We start from the raw sequence: 23,224 nt of genomic DNA, 5'->3' as shown, positions 1-23,224 counted from the left end.
TATCGTACGCCGCGCGACAACATTTGCCATCTCATTGCATCATTCGCGTCTCGTGTGATTACAAGCCAAGTTAAATAACGAGAGACTTCAGATGCACTAAATATTGTAATTAGGAAATGCAAAACACATTATATTTTCTTTTGTGTTTAATAGAAAATATATACTTTTGAGAAGAAAGCAGGAGAAAATTTATATATAGATAAAAAATTAAGTTTTGAATTTATTTCTATATATAAATTTTCTTCATTATTATTATGCATTTGTTAACCGTGCTGATTTATGTGTGTTTGTCTTTTTCGTAAGTAAGTGATTATATTTAAAAGTTTTTATATTTTAGTTTCTATGAAATTTTTGATACATTAAAATAATTTTTTCAATTTCTAATCTATATATATGTGTATATTAAAGAAATATGTTTTAGCTCGTAAGCTAAAAATATTAAAAGTCTTTTTTTTCTAATTTAAATATTTACTAAGAATTAATATATTATTATTATACTAATTAAATGTAGCGATGCATTTCTATATCTTTATAGAATGATCAAGTAACAATAGGAAAATTATTTAACATCACATTTATGTCGTGCGACAATTAGCAGATTAGGCGATTTTCCAAGAACATAATTTTAGACACATCGTGCGACACATTTCACAAATCCACATGAATCTATTCAAATCTATTCTCACAAAGACGATTTTTATTTTAAGGCCGATGTATCTTTGGCTTATGAAGATAGAAGGTCAATATTGGCTTTCAGACATTGCATTTTAAAATAAGGTTACGTCGATAAGGTTGCAGCGAGCCGTTTCGAGCGCAGCCATAAAACGAGAGAGTCTACATCATCTTTGACGAATAACTGACTCGCAAAAAATGAACGTAAACGTGAACACGGATTCGACGCAAAATGTAGTCGGATCTAATGGGGTTTCGAAAAAAAGTCGATCGTATTCAATCGGATCATAACAGGCCGCAATTTACATCTTCGCGAAACCCGTTGCACGATACTTTCAAGACGCGGCGTCAGAAATATCGTCGAGTAAGGAAAAAATATCGTTTCTAATGGAACGAGCGCTCGATAAATTTCCCTCGCGGACTTTGTATTTTCTTGCTACGCCAGGAACTATGCTCAATTGGCTTCTTGCAGTTCTTCATGACAGTCAGTATGCAAATGGCCACATTTCCATGTCTCGACAGTATTATATATCTTCGCAAATGTAGCGGTTTGATATATTGCCATATTACGCGATTCTCTCGATTCCATATTTTAAATATGAAAATATCATTATCGAGGCGCGTACGTAATAAACTTTAATCATCGGAGTATATAGCAAAAGAAAAAAAACTTAATGCTTTTCTATTGAATCGTTTAGGCAACAAAGTAACTTCATGAGATACGTTCATATGCAATCTCATCCGTAGCATCAGTTACTGCGCATATAAATCTCTTCCGTAAGATGAGCAACGGTAGTTTGTCGCCTCATCCAACCTGACTTTAGTTGTGCAAGTTAGGCCGAGAGTTTCAGTTTGACAAATTAACAATGAGTCCCTCGCTCTAAACTTAGTGCCGCGGCTCGCAAAGTAAGTTAAGTTAAGTTAATGTTTCTGGATTTCCTCGCAAACGTGAAGAAATAATTTTCAACATCAATTAGAGAAATTACACACATACACACATATAGATATATACAATATGTATATGTATTAGAGAATTTCAAAACACATAATTATGTAATCTTAATTTTAATCTTATTACAAGTATATACTTTCACTAATTCTATCAAGCTTAACTTTTATTTTTATAGCACGGATAAAATACATGATCAATATTTAAATATTCTAAATATATAGAACGGTTTAGAGAAAGAAAATTTTGCAAAAACTTCTTACTTATAAGTTTTAAAAAATTAACTTTATTTGAGAACAATGTAAATTCTCTATGAAGCATCTCTTAAAATATGAATTTTATCCGTATAGAATATTCCGAAAATTATGTTATAAAATAAAATTTCTTGCATAATAGTGCACATAAATAATTGTATAGGAATGCATAATAAAAACATATTTTCCATAGTCATAATCTAGGATTTAAGCAAAAAATAAACAAAAGATCCCCTGGATGTTACTATTTGTAAGAGAGCTTTGAGATCCCACGGAAAGCTTAAATGAAAATTCCGTTTATATACAGAAACTTAGGCGGATTATACATATTTAAATGTTATGTAAAATTTTAAATGTTACTTATGTGAAACAAACTCGTAACAAGATTAAGCTTATATTAAAAGATCGGAGGTATATGGTATTTGCGTTGTTTGCGTGGAATGTGCAACATTCTTCTGTCAAAATGTAATATCTTCCATTGTGCTCGTAGCTTGTACAACCGCAATAGATACATACATACATGAAAGATACTTTTAATACTTTGAACGCGTCGCTTCGCGACGAAGTTATTAAATTTTCTTCCCTTCAGCATACATCATCTTTTCATTTTCCACGGCGAAAATTAAGTAATAAACGGATATTTAATTAGAGCCGACGGTGGCTTTTATCCAACCTATCTCTTTCCACGCCTCTATATTACGATATCGAAGGTGCACCCAATGTATTCTCCGCTTCAACTCACAGCGTGGCGATAAACTGAAGAGTAAGCTTTTGAGTAAGCCCGGGAATTAGGTCAACGAATGAAAACAAGAACAAAGAGAGTTAGTTTGTTCCGTTACCATTTCTGGTTATAAATACCATGTGCCGTGATTTTCTTGCGGCATAAATAAAAGTTATAGAACGTAGCAGCATTTGTTACAGTCACGAAACAAACAGATAATCGCACATAATACGTGTTTTGTATAGTTTCATGGAATATTTTTTTCTATATGTATGTTTTCTATAGAAAAAGATTGCATTAAATTCAACATTACTGGCTGCAAATATATATCATGATTTTCTTGCGACAAAACCATTAAGTCATAAATGTCATAGCAATTTGCTATATTTGCAACAGTTATTAAACATTCGCGCATATCAGTTTTGCGATGTGATCGGTAAAGTTGAAGCACGTGCATCATAACGTAAATCAATGAAAAAGCGTACGAAGAAAAAATTTCAATTTTATCCACAAAACGGTTGTGATCAATAAAATATATAGCTCGTAACAAAAAAAATTCCGGCGTACAGCTTTTTGCTGATCGACGAAATGCAAGTTTTTTTATCTCTAAGCGAACAATCAAGAAAGTTGAAAGTTGAAACTTCTACGAGCACGTTTAAAAGATAGACGTACGAACTTGATTCGTCAGTTTTATTATCTATTACTGTAGTATTGTAGTATTGTAGTATATACGGCGTATATATTTCTTTAAGAGATTGATTATATAGCTCTAGAAAATTTCATAACAATAAAAATTGTTATTATTCACATATCACGATCTGTGTGGAACAAAATTGACTGAAAATTGATTAAAGATAAAATATTTATAAACAATCATATTTTTATATCAATCTATATATATTTATATATTTACAGCTTATATAAATATATAATATATTTTAAATTTAATTATTTAAAGTTTGAATTATTGCTGAAGAAAAACAAATTAACAGAAAAATAAGGTAATAAAGATATTTGCCCTTTTTAAAATTTTTCTTAAAATAAAATGTCCTAATTATTATTTTGTTTAAAATATTATTTAAATTTTAATCTATAACATGAGTAAAATCTGAATTTTAATTGACTATTAATATTTTTAAAAATATTACATATTTATAGGTTTAATATAGATGTTGTGCATGCAAAGTGCAAATTTTAATATATAAATATATGTTATTTTATATTCTGATTGTAGCGCAATTTCGTGTTTGTACCATTAATAAATTTTCGATCTATCAAATAACAGGGATATGATCAATGGTAATTATTCAAAAAGATATTGAGAGATTTATTTACTATCATATTGAGCGTAAACTGCGCGAAAATAAACAAAGTGTGATCAAACAATTGAAGAAAATTAAACTTTTGCGCATGTACTCAATATGTTTGGATGGAAAGCTTATAAACATATTATATTGAAATATTGCTTTATGCTTTGACGTTGCTTATTTATTTGCAAATAATTTTCCGGCATAATTTTTAATGTATGTATGCTATACAATGTATAACATTGTACAAAGGTATTCTTGTATGCATTAACATATAATTTATAACATTGCCGTATAATTATAAATCTAAATTCGTCATATAATACCTATTGTCCATTTTCGATCAATACGCGAATGAAGATTAATAATATATACTCAAACTTAATTACATATTATATAGACGATTCATGCAAATAATTAATTAATTTTAATATTGTGAAATAATGTTTTTTAGTTAATTTTAGTTAAACTTTAATATTAATTTGAAATTTTAGTTCGAGACTTAACTTGGTCGAGATTATTGAAGCATAAAAAAATCTTCAAGAAAGTAGCGACTTTTGATCAAATTTATCCTAAGAAGAAATCAAAATTAAAATTGTAGAAAAAAAATCTCCGTAGGTAAGAGAAGCTAATTGTTGCTGAGAGAAAATTGCAGTAATTCTACAGCATGACATGAAATCTGATAGTATTGCAACTACAAGAATATTTACGTTGTGTATTTGCGGAGAGGAAGATGGAGAGAACGGAATGGCGAGATTAGATTGCTGCAACTCGAAAAGCGACGCGCGACATTCTGACCAGAGAGAATTCACGAAAAGAGCAAGGCGTTACGCAAAAGCAACCTAAGAACCCATGTCAAACTGAAGCAGAATCAAAGGACTCGAAAATCATGTGGTGGACTGGTTGATATCAGATTGAAATGGGAAAATCGTGGAAAATGCCGAAGTTCCTTCTAACATCTGCGCGCGCGATAGACGCCAAAAACGAAAAAAAAGGAAAAAAAGGAACGAACCCGGGGAAAAGGTTGCGCCTGCTTTGCCGCGTACCTTTCAGCGAATAACTTCATCCTTATATGTTTCCTAAGTGGTAGAAAAGTCAGTTTGTTACAGAATCGTATTTTTCAGTGCGAGATCTCTCTTACGTAGAAACTTCGATCAGCGAGAGAAACGATACTGCAAAAGCATCAGAGCAAATAGGTCATGCTATATTTCCGCGCGAAGCAACCTTACTTACTACAGCGACAATATTGAACATTTGAAGTTACTCTTTCTTTTCCATTAGATTCACCGAAAAAATATTAAATTGTAGCGAGAAATTTAATTATTTTTAACTAATGCGTGCGTGACGCATATTATTCGCAACAAAAATTTCTCGCAATTTTTTTTCTTGTAATTGTTATAATATACCAGTTATCATCTAGATGATAAAAAGAATGGACTTTTATATTACATCGTCTGTACTATTCAATTTACTTCTGCAACCCAGTTTTATTGCATTTCGCTTGTTATATTTTACTGAAGTATTCTTTATTATATTCTATCTTGCGATTTTTTATGATTACTTATATTTTCTAAGGTAGACTGAGCGCTGAAACAAATCATAATTTGCTTTTTCGATAAAAAAATTGAAAAAACTGTAAAATTCGATTTCAAACAAACGTATCAAAATTAATTAGGGCAAAAAAAATGAGAACAATTTTATTTATAAATGCACCGGCTAAATATCTAGTCTAGAATGTGACTGAATTTAGTTTAGCCCGAAGCTCTGCTTCTACGCTACTACAATATTCGTAAAACTACAGAGATGTGTGTATGTTTCTTCGGGATATTTGAAATTTTTCCGGGCTTTATTATTACATCCATGTAAAAACAATGATGCATAAATATATACATATACAATATAAAGATATATACTCACCGATACGTGCAATAGCGGAGTGTAGTACACAGCACATTGATCTGAAAACAAAATATTCAAATTATGTATATACATATGTGTGGGTCAAATATCTCATAAACAATGCAGTTTAGAAAAAATGTTTTATTTTGTTGTATATAAATGTTTATACCTCACAGTTGCCCCGATGTCGCCCGATGCCTCCCCGGGCCTCCTCCTCCTCTCTTGGTCCATGGTAGCACTCACGACACTCGCGAAAATACGAATAATTACGATTGCCGGAAACTTTACACGGCACTCCCGACACGCGAAACTTTACACGGCACTCCCGACACGACGCGTGAATCGCACTGTGTATCGCAATGCTATCTGTAACAAATAAAATACATACATATATTAGAATAATCTTATTATTTCGCATTATAACATACACAATATAAATATGTAAGCTAGAATTAACAATAGATATATCCACGGATCGCAACACATTCGCGCGCGCGAAAACAGGTTAAGTTGGGTTATGTTGGCAAGAGATTTTTGGCATCGAATTTTTCGCGAAATATGCGTTTCGAACAATTACGACTACATATTAACGTTGAAATTATGATATGCGATTGATAAATATTACAATACAAAGGTTAGAAATCGTTTCTAACGATTATGCTTACTAATTAATCACAGCGGGACGTAGCTCCAACTGCCTGATACTCGCGGCGTTTCGGTAATGGCCGCTATTCTACAAACATCGGCAACTTCACTCTGATAACGCGCGCGCGATACTATGTACATGACTTATATATAATATTTATAATTAATTAAAACTCGAAGGAGATTCGTTCGAAAAGATATAGCTTTAGAAAGAAAAAATATTAATCGAGAATAAGGTATTATAACATATTATTTACAACGTATTACTATTTTATAACTTTTACCATATTATTATTTTAAAATTTAATTAGCAAATTATAACATACACAATATAAATATAAATAGGTAAGCTAGAATATTTAATTAGCAAATTTTATTAATATTTTTTGACAGAAAAATCAGCGGATTAAGAGACATTGAGAGAGAGAATGTCTCTTTCTCCGCAAGAATATTTTCTCTCTCGTATTCATAGAAATGTTTTCGAGATGTCTTGTGTATTTAAAGCTTGATTATTGTAAAAAATAATTAATTTGTTGTATAATAATTAATTTGGATAATTTGTGTATCTACCGAGCAATCAGAACGTCTGATTAATGTCTTGTATTACTACTGAAAAAAAATTAATTGAAGCTCTACATGACATATATGATTAAAGCGTCAGCTGATTAAAGCGTTAATTTACTAATTAATTTTTAAAATAATGTTATAAAAATTAAAATAATATAATATGTATTAAATAATAGGTTATATAATACTTTAAACTCGATTAATATTTTTGACAGTTATCAGCTAATTTCTGTCAAAAAATATTATAATCGAGAATAAGATATTATAACATATTATTTACAACATATTACTATTTTAATTTTTTAACATATTATTATTTTAAAATTTAATTAGCAAATTAACGCTCTAATCAGCTAATTTCTGTGAAAAAAATTAATCGAGTTTAAACAAACTTTATATTATTTTTTTTTTAAAATATCATTTTTTTAAACATAAAACCGAAAAATGGCGCGCGCGTTTGTGTTGTTCTAGTACACAAAAAATTTTAATAAAGGATTACACATGCTAAGTAATCACAATTCATAAATAAATATTACTTGCTTTTTTAATGCTTATTTCAATTTTTCAGTTTTTTATAGATTGCTTACTAAAACTGCGGTGTTTAAATTCAAAACATTAATGCCAGTATTTAAAATATGTAATATATATAATAGGATACTGTATATCACATTAATACATTTGACGTATTTATTTTTTCTAGATATTTAAATGTCGAATTCTTCTTTCATCGATTTAATAAAGCTGAATGTAATTTAATATTTTTAAACATTAATCCGTACTACAAATTTACGAAATTAAAATTTTTATAAAAATAAAATTTAAGACATTTGGATATCATTAAAATTAACAAAATTTTCCCAATTTCTATTCCTTTTTATTATACCGTTTTATTCTATATGCCTTGACAAAATATAGATATATAAATATAGATAATTTATATACGCTGCTACCGAGGCTGCTACGATCTGTAACTGTTGGTTTAAAGCGCATTTTTACTGCTTATTCGTGCAGGAATATCTGACTGCGTTTATTAATTCATTCTCTCTCTCTGTGCGCAAATTGATTCGTAAGCGTTACAGAAACGCGATCCGATGTATCGGAAAACGAGCGATAAGTGCAGGCAGCTGACTAGCAAGGGTGGAATTAGTTATATATCAAGAAGATATACACACAATTTCGGCTCGCGTACTCTCTGACCTAATTAAATGCGACGCGGTCGGCTCGTCATTATTCGTGCAGAGTCTGGAGGATGGCCAAAATATCCGAGCGAGACAGAACTCGGGGAAAATTCGCACTCCAGCATCCGGGGTCGCGCGATACCGACGTTATCTTTCGACTTGCACGTGCAATACGATAGCCTCTACCCCCAGCTTGCTTGAAGCCGATCGAATCGCGAAGCACTTTCGCGCGATCATGATATATCCGCGCGCATCCGCCTCTCCATACGTACTTGAATTACAGTCGCCGCGCTGTAAATATCGACATTTCCACAGTTTGTACGTATAGCCCACCCAGTCCGTTAAATTATACGATCGGCCGTATCTGTATCAGACCGCGATCGGGTTTCCGCGATAGGCTGCCGATGGGTAACTTGTTAATGAAGTGGTAACCATCCATTGCGTACGAGATGCACGTGTGCCGATGTACCTGGTATATACATCCCCGAAATCAGGGATCTACGCGGGTATTATGTGAGGCACCTTTTGTGCAGCTGGAAAACGGAAACAGACAGCAAATAGCTCAAAATTGCAAGCTATTTATGAGCTTTCGATAAGGTTTCAATATTTAAGTTTGTTCTCCTTAGAGAAATCGAAATTTGATTTTTTTCTTATTGTATGAAAAAGGGGTTTTCAGTAAACGTTTATCAAAGTAAAAGGATTAAAACGGATTTGATAGCACAATTATATAAGAGATAAGATGATGTTATATAGTATTTCCTCGTTAACGGAAAGAATTTTCGCTTAAAGAAAGGCTCTCTTCCCTTTTATACTGCGAGCGAATCTCGAGCCTTAATATCGAATATTTGATCTATATCTGATACTCTACTCACGCTTTGATGTCAAAAACTGTTCGCTCTTATTCTCTTTTACTTGTCCTTGTTCTGAGCTTGATCTTTGTCTCGATAAACCATCGAGAAAATTTATGAGAGTTTCTAAAAGGTAAATGGATCCGTCACTTAACAGAAAACGATCTGAACACACTTTTCTTGTTAATGAGACTACAAGCTATACTTGAAATTTTTAAGCTGCATTCCCGAATCTTAAAACAGTCTAAATTATTTTAGCTTAAAGAGAGAAATATCAAACACTCTTTAGTATTTTCCATATGCTGCGAAAAAATTCTATGAATAAATCCGCATAAAACACGTGCGCTACGAATTTTTAGTTGTGGCCCTTTGGCAAGAAGATCATCTTTTACTGCCACGATACAAGAGAGAACTGCGCTTAGAATGCAACAAATTTACTATTTCACGCATGAATATGCTTTCTAGACTCGCGATTTATAGTACGTGCATTCCCCTCGAGTTTTAAGCTGCAATCCCTCTACGCAAATATCATCTCTCGTCTCGACGGTGCAAAATGAAGCTAATACTTACAAAGTGATAAAAAAATCCATTATTTCTTGATGAAAATATTCATTATAGATTTATGAGCTCGTAAGACTTTTGAGCTATAAGTTTGTTCGCAAAAATCTGCTGATTTGAGATAACGATATGTTGATACTCATCTAAAGCAATAAATTGTGCAGTATAAAACGCGATATTTAATAAATATCTTTATGCATATTTCTAGTACAATATATTCGATTCAATATATTATCATATGTAGATGTGCATGATATACGATAATTTATAATTTTTATAAAAATATATATCGAAAAATATATTTGGTGTCGTATTTTCAAGTTTTTACGTTTTATTAGTAAATACAGTCACTCTCGAACAAATTGCATACGGTTAACTAAAGTATTATCTCTTTTTGAGCTCACTACTAGTGGCGCAGAATGTTTGGTACTTTCTGGTCGAGAATTTTCACTGAAGTTGGGACGACATTCCCGTCAAAATGTGCGCCCTACTTTCAAACTGCTGTTTGCTCTTCCCGCATCTATTTTTCCATCTCTGTTTTTTCCTCTCTGATTGTCTCTCTGATCTTTTAACCGCGAACAACTGAGACTGTTGTTTCTATTCGCTATCTTTCTCTTTCCCTCTCTCTTTCTTTTCTTTTTCTTTATTTTGCTCTAAACCCTTTATCATTTTGAACGACGCTCTAATGATGTCCACCACTAAATTTTAATCAGTACCATAAAAGTCCAGAATGATTTTAGTGTATCGTAAATCAATTAGCTAAAAGAAAAAAGTTTTGATTGATCGCGAAATATCTATTGTTACAGCGATATGTAAAGCGTATTTGCAATATCTACAATCTATAACATTCCCCACACAAAGACGGTGCTGCACGAAACAATTATTTTGAGAGAAGCTTGATTAAGCGTTTACTGATTGGGTTATTGAAATATAGAGTATCACAATTATGTACAGTAGAATAGTAAACTTCGCACAAAAATTTCATAGTCGTAAAAACTATTTTAAATTTTGCTGCAATATAAATATTGCCGCACCGACAATCTCTATTATATATATTGCTATTTTTTTCTCTCTCTCATATATCAGAATATACATATATTTATATCTTTCATTTATGATATATGTATATGACTTTCTGCGACACTCGCAAACTATGTATATTACAGTTTCATGTTTTTTACGTAATAATAATAATAATAATAATATAAAGAATTTATTTTACTAACAGTTATATTATTTTATAATAAGCGTACTTATAACGCGTATTATGCAATACGTTGTGTATAATGTTATAATTCAAGCTTTGTACTTTCTACACAGCTCGAGAGAATTGTAAATTTCTAAAATACATTGTTACGAAACAAATAATTTTCATTAAATGAAATTCCGGCGCAATTCCAGAAATTGTAATATACATCTGACTGGAATACGAAATACGTCTACCTCAAGCATAGTTTTTCATTAGATACACTATTTACGTGTTTGGTAAAATGATAAATTGCCGCAAGGCTATCGTGGATCTCTCGGCGAATATTCGACAATTGCATTGATGCAACTTTGCGGAACAGAATTTTGATTATTGTGGCTTTATCGGTTGAAAAAAATCGTGCTGTTGCGCTTTAGATGCATTTTGATTTAACAAAACATTTTGTAAAACAGTCAATCCATTTCAGTTGTTTCCATTTATTCGAAATAAACATTCTATCCACATTTGTCTCATTTGATACGATGCTTGATTGTACAATTGTATTGTTATAAATTTACAATGCGTCCATTTTAGATATATATTTTATACTATCAACATTTATAAAAAAAAGATAGAACTAATTTAATTTTGTGAAATTTTGTTAAATTTAAAAGTGTCTTATATATATTATAATTTTAGTGATTATTTTTCCTGCAATATCTTAAATATCTTTTCAAAATTTATTTTTTTTTATAATAAAATATATACTTCTACCTCTTATATATACCGCTACCTCTCTTAGCGATTAAATATAATTGATTTATTTTCGCTGTTTTTACTAAAGTGAAATAGAGAATGATTTTATATAATAATAACGTTCTAGTGCCTTTTAAGATAAGTTTACGCATTTAGATGGAGCTTACATCTGCTCTTCGTATTTCTCTCCCTAATTTCACACTGAGTGATGAATGGAGACCTAAATAGAACTGAGAGAAAGTGTCCGTAGTTCAGGAAACTTCTGAGACCCTTGAAGGACAAAAGACGCGCGTTAGAGACAATGACTCAACCTAACAGCCGTGCAAATATCCTATTAGGTCATTTATAGCCTGCATTCAATCACGCTTATTGCGAGTAAAATTGCGTAATAATAAAAAATAAGTGAAAGTCTTCGCTATAGTAAGTCACATTTGTTTCGGTTATTCCGAAAGACAGCATTTGTTCAAAACTATCGCGGACAGTAAAACCATTTAAAGTATTAATAAATTCGAATAAATTGTACTACCGAGAATATACATATATTATGTACGTTATTGTGACTATACATTTTTTTTCATAATTTCTATTAAGTGACTTTGAATATCTAAAGCTTCTTATCCAAATGCATAGTAATAGAGATATAATAATGTACAGAAAGAGAGATATGTATAGTTAGTAAATAACTATATTGTTTATTCTACATTAAATTATCATTATTTTATTCTACATTTCACTCGTTTGTACGAGATTTGTGAGATGACATACGGTGAGATCAAATCTCAAATATCGTTGAAATTATTCGTTTGGACAAGTATAATAGTGTAGTATCCTTTCTGAGAGAGTTCAGAGAGCGCTCGTGAGAAAAAAAAAAATTTCGTGCAAGCGAATAAAATGTTGAATAAGCGCGGGGGATCGATCTAATCAGAGATATTCTCGCGTTCTAGGCCCCGGGTCACGCCTCACGGGAAGGAAGCCTTTGGTATTGAGATTCGGAAGTGGTTCCGAGATTGCTTCTCGAAGAGCAGTCGAAAATCGTTTTATAGACAGACGGTGATATATAATACCCATTTTCAAATGTTATATCATTGGTATATTTATTGATTGTTATTTTATGTGCTTCTAATAAAATAATAGACTGTATTATATATTTATTGCATTTATTAAAACAGGCTGATATTACAATTAGAATCAGATAATATATATCAATTAAATAATAATTTATAATATACAATTAAATAGTAAATTGTAATATTATATCTAGTCCATGTTGGAATTATTTGTAGAAGTAAAATATTGTTAGAGCCTTTTTCAAATGCAAAAAAAAAAATAAGAGATTAAATTTTTTGAAAAAAAAAAACTTTAATAACTTTAATAGCCAACAGAACATCAAAATTTTCTCCTATCCGCAAACTGATGTGATTTCAACGTCTAAATTGATGTTATCGATACCCACTTATTATAGTCTTTAGCTGCAATGTATCAATCAGGCGCTCTACTATTAAACTGTAATTTGAACTTGATCAATCACGCTGCAAGCTAAGCCCAGGAAATGAACTTGCCAGATCTTAGGTTTTGTAAGAAAGAAATGCCCCTAGGGATCGATCAGGTATTCCCCGCCCCGATTTAAACTACTATTTATCGATTGCTGAAATATGTTTAAATGAAAAAATATAGTCCGCTGAAACTCGGGATATATGAATCGCAATTTCTGACCTTGTATATTGCAAATTATATTATAAATTTGTTAATTAAACAATATGTTAAATAATGAATTACCTTTAGGATACATTTTTTTACTCATGCTTGCTAACATGAAACTATACGATAACAGCAAAGTTAAGAAACAATTTTGCAGTGTATAAATTAAACGTTGAATGTAAATATTCTTTTTTGTTAACACTTTCTTTCTAAAATCCATTACTTACAAGAATAAAAATGTAATTAATTTTAGCTTATACGTTCTCATGTTTAAAGAAAACAATTTTTTCAATATATGTATATAAGTATGTGTGTGTGTGTGTGTGTGTGCGCGCGCGCGTTTGTATATTTATATTTGTGTAATTATGTAAAAGAAAATGCGCGCAATTGTACCTCATAAAACTTTCAAACGCCTATAATTTTTTTCTATTAAAAACAAACTAATATTATAAGTGGGATAAGTGTTGAAAAGTCTGCAAAATATGAGATAAGTGAGATCGCGCGGAATCAAGATGCGGATTAATCAAACTTTAGATCGATTCTACGAGCGAAAGGCACGTACGCCACTCACGTTTCGAAGCGTTTTAGAGAAAATCGCTTGTGTTTCATAAATCCTGTTATACCGGAGCACTCGGTTCGCAAGGTACATCGCAGAAGGGTTCTTTGGGAAAAGCTGAAGATTTTAGGGGAGCGTGAGAGTCGTGTGAATTTCGTTTGTCGACTCATTAAGCGTTATGAAAGATCGATATAGTCTTCCACTAACGCTAACGTCAGTGATTTAATTAAGTATTTAAAGTACGGTTGGAAATTATAATATTTTTTCACAAAATCATACTAATTAAGATAGTGAAAAAGATAAAAAAAAATTTTGCTGTTAATGTATTCCTATATAGATCGTAGATTTAGAGAGAGACTAATTACAATTTACAATTAATTATCTTAACTCATTCATTTCGAGGCAATGGATTTATAAGATATTGTATAGTATAGATATTGTTTATCTATTATATATTCTTTTATTAATTTTAAAGACCATATATATATGTGTAAAAATATGAATTTAGATCAAAAAGTTTATAATACGAACCACAAACCTGTACAAACATACAAATATATCCAAATTATATATATATTAAACAGTGTCTAAAATAGTTAATATTTTAATAAATAATATTGTGTGAATAAAATTATTTATTTGTTTTCCTTAAACAGATATTTAATAAAACAATTATATCCGAAAATTATATATTTTGTATATAAACTTTTATAAGACAGAGAATGAATAAAAATTTAGTCTTTATATGACTAATCTAAGTATTTAGAAATCTTATGTATATGTAAGTAATGTTTAAATATTTTATATATATTTATAAAAAAATATTAATTATTATAAATATTTTGTTAAATGCTTTAAATAATTTAATATAAAATTGTTTAGATATCCTATATATGTGCACACATACATATTATATTACACAATGTAAAATGAATTACTACCACGGAGAAATATACAGGCAATTAATTTTACATTTAATAAATAACAAATTAAAAATATTATAAATTGCTCACCTCTGATTGTTTCGCCGTCACCCGAAACTATCCTAAGCCTTCTGTCTCTCTCTTGTTGCTATTTCTTTATTGCACTAGCACTACATTTATATGATACTCACGAATATTGCATGATTAATTACGATGGTATTGTGCGTATATTAATTAGTATAGAGTACGATAATTATGCGACACTTTGTACTCCCGACATTAATCGTACGACGCGCACTCTATTATATAACAATAAAAGAGCAACTATAACCTACAATCCGCTCGAAATTCGTAGGTTATGCGGCGAAATTTACTCGTCATGACAATGCTATTTCTCTTGTTAACGAATACGTTTGCACTTTATTGTTAGAGCAATTTTGCGTTATAAATGGATAAATATACAAATTAAAATGAAAGATGCATATCTGCAGACAATATTCGGAAATATATGCGTGTCAGATTTAATTGTTTAGATTTATCAATCGCTCGCACGACAGATTTCGATTAAGTCTCGCGATATTTTGCGCCTGGACAAATTACAACGATGTATGTACAAACGCTGAATTTATGTGATATGGATTAACGAAGGTTCAAATACCGAATTAATGATAACCGCACTTTATTAAATTCGGATCAAATCAAACTCCGATTATAACATTATCCGACTCGGAATCTGTACTGCACACGCAGTGCTTTATAATTGGAAAATAATTGACGAAAAAAAAAAAAGAAAGAAAATACATATATGTGTAATACAATAGCGGCTTCACGCAATAATACACAAATCGAATTGATAGATTAGAACGCGACAGATAGTCGAGAAATAGATTATCGGAATCTAACATTGCAAATATATATAAAATAAATTTTGAATGCATAAATCTCGCAAAATGTAAGACGTATTATTAAATGTACATGATCGATATACCGTGCTTTTTGATTACTTGAATGAAACAGCTGTCGCCGCCACACACATACGTTTCGTTTATCGCGAGAGTGATCAATGTCGCGTGCTCTGATAACTGTTAATTGTAATATAATTATATGGAGAAATATCGCGTTTTATATAAAATAACACAACAACAACACGGAGCGACTCGCGTCGCTGCCTACCGGTTCGAGTCTCGCCGCACGAATGACAAGGTCACGTGTCATGCTCACGTCATACATACGTAACATACGTAGTCGCGTAAGCAATGGCGCGCTATACGAAAGACGCGGCAAGGCGCGCCGAACAATATATGGTAGTTAATAAATCGTCGATGTTTTAAATTTCTTGCCACAAATTATTTAACGCGATATAAAATAATTTATATGCAGAATATCCTTCTTTCAATTTCAATTTAATTATTTGTATATCATCATGCGCGCATTTCTGATTGATAAAACAATTAGTAAATTATATACGTAAATCTCGGAGGAGAAAATTTAAAGAGCGCCAAATACATTTGTATTATATTTAAAAAAGTAATTATAAATATTGCAATGAAATGTTGATTAATAATTCCCTGTCATTTCGATTTTTATTTCAAATAAATGCGTCGCGAAAAATATTTATTCTGATAACTGTCGTCTCGATACGTTTGTGAATTGTCAATTAACTAATTGTTTGTAAGGAATAATCGCGTTTGGAAACAATTTTGCGGTATTATGTATGTATATATGTATGAAATGGTGAACTATCGTAAAAAATAAATTCCGAATTTTACGACGTGTTTATAACTTCTTATTATTTATAATATATTGTTGAATTATGTGTCTCGTAAAATATGATCGCGATAAGTATTGGAAAGTATTAAGCATGATTAGTTGTTAGGAACAATTAGAGATTACTTCGCATAATTAATTCTCATGATTAATAACTTGTACGCGTATCAAGACAACAGTTATTTATCAAAGCAAATATTTCTCGTGATATATTCATTTGAAATAGTAATCAAAATGACAGGAGATGGACGTTACAAATCGTTGTTTCTTTGCAATATTTAGAAAAAATAATTATTTCTTTAAATATATTTGAATTCAAATTTATCTTGTTTTGCGTTTTAAATTTCTCGCTATTTTGTTAATTATTATCAAATCGAGAAAATAATACTTTCACGAATCGAGTCTTTAAAGAAACAAAAAGGCTGTATATTTTACATTAACAATTTATTAATAATTAAATTAAAATTGAAGAAAGTTCTGCATATATTTATTTTGTATTGTATTAAATATTTTCTCACGATATAAATTAACTATCACATATTCGTATCACATATTCGTTATTCTACCTTTCAAAATATTATTATTTTTTATAATTACTATAATTAACGAGCTACCAATACACGCAATTGATTCTCGTGATAAATGAAATATAAAAATATTATAATAACAGCTAGTTTTTTATTTAACTTCTTTTTTAACAAAAAAGGATGATATAGCGATTGTTTATTAATGACATATATTTCGTGAAACTTGTACAAACGAAATTTATTATATTTGTAATTTTTAATTTTAATTATTTTATTTATTATTTTATTATTATATTTGATTTATTTTCCGACATAGTACATCGCGTGTTAACTCATCATTAACTCGATTCGTGTAATAATGTGTAGTATCGGAGTGAAGCTGTTGCCATATTATATCCATACATATATTCGCGTTTTTCAATTATTAATGAAAGATTGTATACGATACGGATTAATTCCAAATCAAACAACATTAAAATCAATGTTTAATCATAAAGTACAATAGTTATTAATTCCACCTCGTTATTATTTTATTATTTATCAATTACATACCACATAAATTCGGCGTTTGTACATAATTGTAATGTAGGACGGCGCATTTCTCGCGAGATTTAATCAATCGAAATTTGCTATACGAACTATATTGATAAACATAACTCTATATATGTTTCCGAATATTGTCTGCGAATATATTTATGTTTTCAATTTTAACTTTATATTTATTCACTTATGTTATAACGCAAAATTGCCCTAATAAGATGCGAGCGTATTCGTTAGCAATAAAAATAGCATTAATGTGACGAGTAAATTTGATTGCGTGATTTTCAAGTGCCGAGCGGATTGTAATTGCTCTTTTATCGTTATATAATAAAGTGCATATCGCATGATTAATGTTGGGGAGTGTTGTACAAAGTGTCTCACGATTGTTATATTCTACTAATTAGTGTACGTGTGATCGCATAATTAATCATGCAAATTTCGTGAAATGTCGCATAAAGTGTTATGTATATGCCACAAAGAAATAGTAAGAAATAAATAAGAGAGGAATAAGAAGCTTTCGAGCAATTGCGGAACAACCAGAAGTGAGCAATTTATAACATTTTTAATTTATTATTTGTTAGATGTAAAATTAATTGCATATATATTTTACTGTTATAGTAATTCATTTTATATTACTGTGTAATATAATGTATGTGTGTGTACATATATAAAATATTTAAAATTTTAAATTATTTAAAGCATTTAATAAACAAATTATAATTAATATTTATGTATATGTAGAAAATATTTTCAAACATTACTTATATGTATATAAAATTTATAAATACTTAGATTAGTTATATAAAAATTGAATTTATATTCATCACATGTCTTATAAAAGTTTATGTCCAAAAAGATTTATGTTTCTAAAACTATGTAATTGTTTTATTAAATATTTGTTTGAAGAGCAAATAAATATTTTAATGCGGACAATAATTATTTATTAAAATATTAATTATTTTGGACACTTTTTTATATAAAACTTGGATATATTTATATGTTACAGATCACAACGTGTGTACTCCGCTATTGTGCATTATATCGGTGAGTGTTAAATTAATTTTCATCTTATAAACTCAAAGCAATAGGTTTTCAAAGATTATAACATATAGGTATATAACATAAAAAAAATGTGAGAAGTGACAAAAAATTCTCTGTAATTAATAATTTTATGTTTAAACTTGCTTCCTTATTTTTTTTTAATTTCATATATTTTTAGTTTAATCGCACTTAGATCGTAATTGACAGCTATAAAGTTTGTTGCACTTGTAGGATATATCCGATTTGTGTACCTATAAAGTTTCAGATCAAACATTGCAGCCTCTGTACACGTTAGTCTGTCTTTTATATCCTATGAAAATCGATACTCCTATCAGCCCTTTGGTTGTCATCAAAGGCGTGGTGAAGATCGCATTTTGAAAGCATAGAAAAAGAGGATGCTGTCGTAACAACCTACTTTCTCGCAATTAAGAATAATAGCACTATAATATTGCGCAAAAGCGGCCATGAAGGCAATATTAAAAAAGGTGTAATAATATATTATTAGTTATCCATATATACGCAAGAACAATTTGACCTATATAAACCACATCACATAATCACATGCATAATTAAAATTCCCAAACTTTGCCAGCAAGATAGCCGACTAAGTTCGCGAGATAAAATGATGATGTGAAGTCTCGAAAGTCTAGCACAATGAAATATCTAGGACCATTCTGTGAAATGTGGTGAAACATTAACTAACGTGGCAGTTATAAACGACTGATTTTGCAGTCTTAATTATGTAATTAATTATGCAGTTGCAAACACAAGGTGGCTATAATAAAATCATGATAGTAAATTTATAAACTAGTGCTTTTTTATATACAATGTGTATAATATGTATGTGTGTATATTATATATGTATTATTATTATAATTATTGTTCTTAAATATTAATAAAAAATTTTTTATATATTTTCTAAGAAATGTCCTTAATGTTTAACGACAGAAAACTATCTATTTCTTTTACATTTAGTTTTATAGTTTAATTATTTATTTATTCACAGTATATGCGCGTATGTGTGTGTATTTAAAAGTCTAAAAGTTTTGTATAAGCCAATATATTGAAGTGTATTTAAAGTTCGAAATATATTGAAGTATTTAAAGTTCAAGACGGGTAATAATAAATAAATATCGGTTTTTCGGAGTAGTTAAATAGAGTCTCATTTATCTCATATATCTTTAAAAATTTGACAAAATATTGATTCTTTAAGTAAGATATGTTTTTATGGAAGAATGGCTGTAAAATATACTTTCGGCTTTCAATACTGATTTCGGGAAAAAATTTTCTTTAACAACACCGAAAAAATTGTTTTCTTGAAATTCATACTTAATAAGTCCTCTAATAGATATTCTTAATGAATAAGGATATTTCCGACTTTACGTGATCCTTTTTGGAATATCCTCTTAAATTAAGAATATATTCTTAATTTTTTAGTATATATTCTTGCATGTTAAGAATATCTAATAAGAATATCTAATAAGAATCTCTTTTTAGAGGATTTTCCTCTTAAATTAAGAGGATCCTTTTGGCACCTATTTTAGTGGAAAATATTATAAAGATAAGTGGTATATACTTAAGATAAGAATACAATTTTTTCGGTGAACGCACAAATCAACTTTATAATGTTTCAATTCAGACTGCCTCTCTAGGCAGAGCAATTAAATCATAGAGAATTTCGTAGAGAGTAATCGCCGGTACTATTAAAGGTTAAAGGGACCGGTTCGCCCGGGGTGGCTTGCCAAAACGATGTCCCACAGGAATCGATACGCGGTCGTAGCACCCTGCGACCATCATCAAAGGCATCGCATTTCGGATGGCAAAGGGGAAACCACTGTAACCATTACTATAGCTGAAGGGGACAATCCGCCGTCAGATCCGTCTATTGTTTTCTCGTATACCGGCGTTAAAAATAGCACGTAACTGTTCCTGTGTGAATTTTTCTATTTTGTGGGAGGACGAGACAAGGTTGGAAAAGGGAGGCAAAAGAGACAGAGAGTGAAAGAGAGAGGAGAGAGGGAGAGAAGAGAAACGATGTCTTCTATGTATATCTCGAGCCGCCGACTAACTCGTACACCTGTTGATGGACGTTCCGCCTACAGGATCAAAGAGATTCCATTGCCGCTGCCGAAATAGGCTCCTGGGAGGACTTTCAGCGCGTCTCCCACGAATAGCAAGGCAACCTATACTCCTTCTCTCAAAGATCGGCCGCTTTGCTCGAAAATTCGAGCGACTGAGAAATCTTGTTAACACCCGGCAATGCAGATGCCTCGGAACGTTGACAAAATAACATCCCATGATTTAAATATCAGAGGCACGGCAACGTGCCGATATGGATGACTCCCGTGTCTAAATTTTAGATTTAGATCGCTCAGGACCCGACCTCTCGCAGTGGCAGAGTGTCAAGTGGATTACATTGCGCTTTGACGTATTAAAATTTCCAATCCAATTACAGGCAAAACGCGAAATGCAATTAAGTAATTTACGGTAGTTTCCGATTTATTTCAATGTTCCACGACAAAAAAATTTTACTCAATAATTAAAAGATTTCGCTATGACGACGTGAAACGATTAATTACAACGTAGTCGATAAACACTCGTATGTATACATATTTGTGTGTGAAAATGTAAATTAAAACATTTTTTTAAACAGTCGTTAACATGTTTCGTCAATATAAAACATTTCAGAGAAGTTCTCTGAAATCAAAATTAAAATATGCCACGAGCAAGTATCAGAAATTCCGATAGTAACAGCTAAAAATGTATCCTAGAATGAGGCTATCTATATTCTGCTGTTTTTTTTTTTTTTCCTTACAAGATATTACGCGCGGAAAAAAATATTAACCCGATAAAATCTTTATTGAGTCTGCACGCGGAAACGAAGGATAAAAGAAGAAAAGACACAAGGAGGAAATCAAAAGATCATTGGTTGTAACTGGTCAAAGGCATTTTCATTTGCGTGATACAGGCGAAGAAGTCTTGTAATAAGCCAGATTGAGAGGGAGAAAAAGAGAACGGGAATGATGAAAATTAAATCTGGCGACTAGACGTTCATTGCACAATTGAATCCGGCAACATATTTCCTCTAATTGATTTCTTACTTGACGCTGGAACTTCTCGATTGATCTCCCAAAGAACTTCATAAGTGAATGTCGACAGACCTCTCAACTTTTCATAAATCACGAAAGTAAAGTTCTGAAGATTTCATTTTTCCTACAATTTTATAAGTTCTATTATGGAATGGAAACTTTATAAGCCGATTGTTTAATAATACATAATATAAATTCTTCGCTAGAATTACCGCGATCAATTTTTTATAAAAATCTCTTTTACGTGAAATTATGGACCATTTTAATTTACTAATTTTGATTTATAATGCGGCACATATGATAAATATAAACGTAAATTTTCATTGCGTATCAAATATTGTAATATTATATTTTATCCAACTTTATTTATAATAATTAAACAATATTGTTTAGTATCGCGAATTTCACAGTATTTGTTATACGCAAGTTCTCTAAATAATTTATCGATTATAAGTTTATTTATAAATAGTCGAACATTCTCCCATAGACACGTTTATAACTATTTAACAGCTGAAGTATAATGCATGACAAATAACTTTACAAGATGTGTTTTAATTATTTTTGCATTATATATATACATACATATAGATTATTGAACATTCTGGTACCTTATGTTACCACAAAGTTCCTCCGAAGCTCAAACCCATAAAGCCATCAGTCACACGGATTAGACGAGACTGAAATCTAACACTAGAGCTAATACCACTCCGGTGATGTCCGACAACGTGACTGAATTTCCTGCGGCTTTCGGATCTGGTCACGCAAATGTTTCTACGTGCGTCGCATGCGTACGCAGCATGCATGTAGTTTTATAGTTTCTCACATTTATATACATATGTACAAAATATTAATTAATTTGTAGTTAACAATTAGGCTTGTAAAAGAATAAAAAAACACCCATTTTTCCAGAATATAAAATATAATTATATAAACAAAAGGAATAACTAAATTCCAATTAACTGTTATCATACATGAAAATTTTCTGATATTAGTAACTTATCAAAGTACCTAACCAAGTCAAATAATCTTGTCTATACATATAATTCTCTCTTTCTTTTTATGTTCTATTTAATAAAAATTAATAACTTTATTAATTGTTTCTTAAAAACTGTGAATAAATATGGAATACATTTCTTTATAGAGATATTAAAATATACTTTGTGATAAAAGAGCAAAAGTTCATAGCTACTTTTTCGAAAAAGTAGTTAAAAGTTCCTCGGCACTCTTTTCCCGTGAGATTTTTTTTTATATCGAACCTCACTTGCACCCTTCAATAATCAATTGCACTTAGCATCTTTCTCGACCTAAATGGGATCGGAATTATAAGTCCGGGTAAAATCGTACTATTTAAATTTTCTTTACCATTGCCGCTTCTCGTCTGAGCTATCTTCATTTTTATTCAGCCGTTCTCCGCATTTCATTCTTGCACAGGAAAGTGCTTTTTTTAGTAATATAAAAAAAAGCTGAAGCAAAAACAGACTGCATATAATTTTAATCTTTTTGCTCAGCAAAATCAGCTCTCAATTAATCGAAGAATAAAATA

General features: G+C 30.6%; 1 protein-coding gene and 2 long non-coding RNA genes across 5 annotated transcripts in view; 2 read left to right on the top strand and 1 right to left on the bottom strand.

The window, feature by feature from the left end:
* The window catches only part of Dop2r (dopamine D2-like receptor), a 226,487-nt gene that overhangs the window by 30,898 nt on the left and 172,365 nt on the right, over nucleotides 1-23,224 (top strand). The window lies entirely within an intron of this gene.
* Nucleotides 5,978-23,224, bottom strand: part of LOC145932593 (uncharacterized) — a 74,346-nt gene continuing 57,099 nt past the window's right edge. Inside the window, exon 4 of the long non-coding RNA XR_014424742.1 lies at nucleotides 5,978-6,168. This is a non-coding gene — a long non-coding RNA (uncharacterized LOC145932593). The remainder of the gene's footprint in view (nucleotides 6,169-23,224) is intronic.
* On the top strand, nucleotides 17,853-18,954 carry LOC145932592 (uncharacterized). The gene is made up of 3 exons (XR_014424741.1): nucleotides 17,853-18,093; nucleotides 18,558-18,595; nucleotides 18,852-18,954. It is a non-coding gene; the product is annotated as an uncharacterized LOC145932592 (long non-coding RNA).

This window comes from Prenolepis imparis, unplaced genomic scaffold (assembly GCF_030444845.1).
Source record: "Prenolepis imparis isolate NDT839.2.m4 unplaced genomic scaffold, iyPreImpa1.0 SCAF_2, whole genome shotgun sequence".
Lineage (NCBI taxonomy): Eukaryota > Metazoa > Arthropoda > Insecta > Hymenoptera > Formicidae > Prenolepis > Prenolepis imparis.
Note: the sequence above shows the minus strand (reverse complement) of the source record. Positions and strands in the feature narration are given on the sequence as shown.